General features: G+C 44.1%; 1 long non-coding RNA gene across 1 annotated transcript; it reads right to left on the reverse strand.

Moving 5' to 3' along the window:
* Positions 1–246: 246 nt before the first annotated feature.
* Positions 247–3056, reverse strand: LOC148521418 (uncharacterized). The gene is made up of 2 exons (XR_015878826.1): positions 2975–3056; positions 247–2619 (listed from the first exon to the last, which is right to left on the reverse strand). It is a non-coding gene; the product is annotated as an uncharacterized LOC148521418 (long non-coding RNA).
* Positions 3057–5526: the final 2470 nt, after the last annotated feature.

Genomic DNA, 5526 nt, shown 5'->3' on the forward strand with positions numbered 1-5526 from the left:
TCATTCTCTGCATGCTGACATCAATTAGAAGTAACTATTTTCACATTGGAAACATTTTCATTGTTGTGCAGTGTTATCAGTGTAGTTTTGGAGATCTCCTAGATCACCACTACATTTGCTTTGAGCTCAGAGCCATCCATTGTTACTATGGGTGACTGATTGTTACATTGCCGGGTCATCTCGTGTCTCCAGCAGTGGATCGTTTGCTATCACAACACTTCATAATCACTGGCGACTTCATGAAACTGGATTCTAAACTATATTTAATCATGTAGAAAATTGCAGCAAAGAGACAATGACAATGGCTGTCTATGTATCCGTGTGTATATATCATAGCTCACAAGCTTCAATATTTATGGTATTAAAAAAAATTTAAGTTTTACAGAACAAAATGTATATGTTATATTTTTATTTCTTATGTAATAATATCTTAACTCTGATTTGCAAAAAGTTTTATTAAAGTGCTCTGACCATAGCCGGAGCCCTGTGTCCCAAGATTTTTCAATTTCTCTTACAGCCCTGCCAATGACAGGAGAAGGGGTATAGGAGGGTGAGCATCAGTGCCGGATTAACAACAGGGCAGTAGGGATGATCTCCCAGAGGCTCCCACACATTGCTGCATCACCAGCATCAGGGACACTGTGGCATATGTACACTGGGGTTTCTGTGTGACTTGTGTGAACTGGAGGCACTACGGTGTTTTTTACACGTGTGGTGCTGGGAGTATTTACACATTATACTTTTTAAGATACATCACCAACATATCACATTGACAATTGTATTGGTAGGGGCCCCCAAAACTTAGTTGCTCTGGGACCCCCACACCCCCTAACCCGGGCCCTGGTGAGCAGGAGAACCAATCACAAACTGCAATTAAAATCAGGGCTGAATTAATCATTAAGCAAGAAAAGCAAACGCTTATGTTATCAAGGCAAGGGGGGCACCACAGAAATTTTCCATTGCCTGATTTAACATGGACCATATGGTGCAAAACTGCAAATGGTGCAGCTGCACCAGGCTCACAAGAATGGGGCTATATACCTTACAATAATAAAAATAATATTACAACAGTAATAATAGAGGTTAATGATATACATTCATCTTGGGAATACAACAAAATTAGAATCTAGTAGCTGGTAAACTGCCACACGGCCCCCCAAGGATCACGTGATCGGTCTCGTCTTGGTCATGTCGGCTGTCCCGTGCAGTCGTCCACTGAGAGTGAGTGCAGCGGCTCTCAGTACAGTGTTCTCAGTTGGGGGGGGGGGGTTTCTCCAATTTGGATGTTTTTAAAGGCCCTGGCAGAATTTTGGAGATTCTTTGTGTTTTTTTGGGAGGAGCAACATATATATAGGGGCACCAAAATCTTTTAAGTGCTTAGGGCCTCTGAAGGTCTTAATCCGGCCCTGAATAAGATGTGCCATATTGCCGTTCATAGATGTTAGCTTGATGGATTTGCTGGCTCTGTGATACATAATCGGCAAAGCCTTTGGAAATAAAACGACTGTATGTAGCAGCCCCCTGGGTTACAGCTAGGAGAAGGGGCAGCTTAGTAAAATATTTTATACTGGTTATAACACTGCTTTAATAAATAAGAGTGTACTTTAATTTTTTTTGCAATTAGCTTTAAAATCTACAAGATATCTGTTAATGCAATGAAACAATAGCGCATCCAATAGTCATGGAACCTGAAGGTGAGGGAGGGCCTGGTAATGCTTCTCTCTCCTCCAAGTCCATCCCCTGCTATGCGCTTCTATGTATGTCCAGTACCCCCTAGATGCACAAAGTTGCCACAATTGGTCTTCCAGGAACTGACGCTACAAATGCTGGACCTGGGGTCAGCGTAGAAGATGAAAATACATAGTTGGGCCCAAAATGAACATTTGCCATGTGCCCTGGTGATTGTGTGTTACTCCCCTGTAATTCAATATTTTGTCAGAGCGCATTTTTCTGTTCCTATAATGTGCTTATATCAACATGTAGAGTTTGATCCTTATAGCTCTCACATAAACATAACATGACTATACCTATTCTGTATACGTTTGGAACAACAACAATGAGAACCCGTATACAGCAGGAGCTAAAGAGTATTTAAAGCACATTCAGCATCAGATTAAACAAATCGGTAACATTCTATATTTTACTGCAATTCATCTTATTTCCACTCCGGTTCAGTAACTCAATTTCCTAGGAAAAGAAAACTACTAATAGTTGAACACCAGAAGTATATTTTCTTGTATATTTAATGCGTGCCATATGCTTTCACTTCTCAGCTTCAAAGGACAATGTTTCCTCTCACAACATCTCCTGGAAGATGCCACCGGAATGTACTCAATACGCCAGGAAAACATCTAACCAATACAAAGTCACAGAGCATGGAACTGTCTGGTTGTACCTGAGAAAACCGGGGAATATACCCACATGTAGAAATACAATGTGCGTTAGCAGCTTGTAAAGTGAATTGTATAAACACCACATTCATATATAGTCTGCTCAATGTATGTGAATGGGATTATACAGTTCTAGAGTCCTTTGTTGAAGTATACAATGTCTGTGCTTGGGCTCTTCTCCAGGACGAGCTTACGGGCCTCCGGCTCCAGGCTGGATACTTTCATGGAGCTAAGGAGAGAATAAGAGGAATGTAAGACTTTTAAATGGATTGCTATAGGTTCATAAGGATTGTAGCAAATCAATAATGAAAGCAGGTAGATCAAAGAGAGATAGACCCAAGGAAGATATCAGATGCTTACATACATAAATACAGACATACAAACATACATACATCCATACATATATACATACATACATACCCCTGCAAACAACTGTAAATAATACACCAAGGAGAAATATACTGGCTCTATAACTTATGTGATATATATCACATCAACCAAGCATTGTAGAAGGTAGGGAAGCCTCTTGTTGTAAGACACGGACCAGTCATACATGACGTGATATGGCCGTGCTTTATACATACCTATTTTGAGGGAAGAGTGCACAGCAGAGTGGAGTTGCGAAGACCAGGCTGGAACAAAACAAGAACAAACATTTCATGTTTTATATTGTCTAGGTCAGCGATTCTCAATCATATTGTATCATGTTCTCCGCCATGATGGAAAGGTTTAGCAATTATTCCCTATTGTGTAGCAGTCTATTCCAAGTCCCCTTCAAGTGTGTAAATTAATTCTACTTACCCCCTAACCCAGTGTTGGCTAACCTTGACACTCCAGCTGTTATGGAACTACATAACCCAGCATGCACTGCTACAGATTTGCTATTAGGGCATGCTAAAACTGTGACAGGGCATGCTGGGATATATAGTTCCACAACAGCTGGAGTGTCAAGGTTAGCCAACACTGCCCTAACCTATATACATTTTTGCAAAGTGATGTTTTTAAATGTGCATAAGAAAGCATCTGTATTTTTGTATTTATTTTATGAGTTACTAAGTGTAGCCGGTGAAAGCGCTGTCTGATGCCCCCTTAGTATGAGTGTAGCTGGTGAAAGCGCTGTCTGATACACCCTTAGAATAAGTGTAGCTGCTGAAAGCGCTGTCTGATGCCCCCTTAGTATGAGTGTAGCTGGTGAAAGCTCTGTCTGATGCCCCCTTAGTATGAGTGTAGCTGGTGAAAGCGCTGTCTGATGCACCCTTAGTATGAGTGTAGCCGGTGAAAGCGCTGTCTGATACACCCTTAGAATAAGTGTAGCTGCTGAAAGCGCTGTCTGATGCCCCCTTAGTATGAGTGTAGCTGGTGAAAGCTCTGTCTGATGCCCCCTTAGTATGAGTGTAGCTGGTGAAAGCGCTGTCTGATGCACCCTTAGTATGAGTGTAGCTGGTGAAAGCGCTGTCTGATGCACCCTTAGTATGAGTGTAGCTGGTGAAAGCGCTGTATGATGCTCCCTTAGTATGAGTGTAGCTGGTGAAAGCGCTGTCTGATGCACCCTTAGTATGAGTGTAGCTGGTGAAAGCGCTGTCTGATGCACCCTTAGTATGAGTGTAGCTGGTGATAGCGCTGTCTGATGCCCCCTTAGTATGAGTGTAGCTGGTGAAAGAGCTGTCTGATGCACCCTTAGTATGAGTGTAGCTGGTGAAAGCGCTGTCTGATGCACCCTTAGTATGAGTGTAGCTGGTGAAAGCGCTGTCTGATGCAACCATAGTATGAGTGTAGCTGGTGAAAGCGCTGTCTGATGCACCCTTAGTATGAGTGTAGCTGGTGAAAGCGCTGTCTGATGCACCCTTAGTATGAGTGTAGCTGGTGAAAGCGCTGTCTGATGCACCCTTAGTATAAGTGTAGCTGCTGAAAGCGCTGTCTGATGCACCCTTAGTATGAGTGTAGCTGGTGAAAGCGCTGTCTGATGCACCCTTAGTATGAGTGTAGCTGGTGAAAGCGCTGTCTGATGCACCCATAGTATGAGTGCAGCTGGTGAAAGCGCTGTCTGATGCACCCTTAGTATGAGTGCAGCTGGTGAAAGCGCTGACTGATGCACCCTTAGTATGACTGTAGCTGGTGAAAGCGCTGTCTGATGCACCCTTAGTATGAGTGTAGCTGGTGATAGCGCTGTCTGATGCACCCTTAGTATGAGTGTAGCTGGTGAAAGCGCTGTCTGATGCACCCTTAGTATGAGTGTAGCCGGTGAAAGCGCTGTCTGATGCACCCTTAGTATGAGTGTAGCCGGTGAAAGCGCTGTCTGATGCACCCTTAGTATGAGTGTAGCCGGTGAAAGCGCTGTCTGATGCACCCTTAGTATGAGTGTAGCCGGTGAAAGCGCTGTCTGATGCACCCTTAGTATGAGTGTAGCCGGTGAAAGCGCTGTCTGATGCCCCCTTAGTATGAGTGTAGCCGGTGAAAGCGCTGTCTGATACACCCTTAGTATAAGTGTAGCTGCTGAAAGCGCAGTCTGATGCCCCCTTAGTATGAGTGTAGCTGGTGAAAGCGCTGTCTCATGCACCCTTAGTTTGAGTGTAGCTGGTGAAAGCGCTGTCTGATGCACCCTTAGTATGAGTGTAGCTGGTGAAAGCGCTGTCTGATGCACCCTTAGTATGAGTGTAGCTGGTGAAAGCGCTGTCTGATGCACCCTTAGTATGAGTGTAGCTGGTGAAAGCGCTGTCTGATGCACCCTTAGTATGAGTGTAGCCGGTGAAAGCGCTGTCTGATGCACCCTTAGTATGAGTGTAGCTGGTGAAAGCGCTGTCTGATGCCCCCTTAGTATGAGTGTAGCCGGTGAAAGCGCTGTCTGATACACCCTTAGTATAAGTGTAGCTGCTGAAAGCGCAGTCTGATGCCCCCTTAGTATGAGTGTAGCTGGTGAAAGCGCTGTCTGATGCACCCTTAGTTTGAGTGTAGCTGGTGAAAGCGCTGTCTGATGCACCCTTAGTATGAGTGTAGCTGGTGAAAGCGCTGTCTGATGCACCCTTAGTATGAGTGTAGCTGGTGAAAGCGCTGTATGATGCTCCCTTAGTATGAGTGTAGCTGGAGAAAGCGCTGTCTGATGCACCCTTAGTATGAGTGTAGCTGGTGATAGCGCTGT

The sequence above is a fragment of the Taudactylus pleione genome, unplaced genomic scaffold, assembly GCF_031769625.1.
Source record: "Taudactylus pleione unplaced genomic scaffold, aTauple2 ptg000165l, whole genome shotgun sequence".
Taxonomy (NCBI): domain Eukaryota; kingdom Metazoa; phylum Chordata; class Amphibia; order Anura; family Myobatrachidae; genus Taudactylus; species Taudactylus pleione.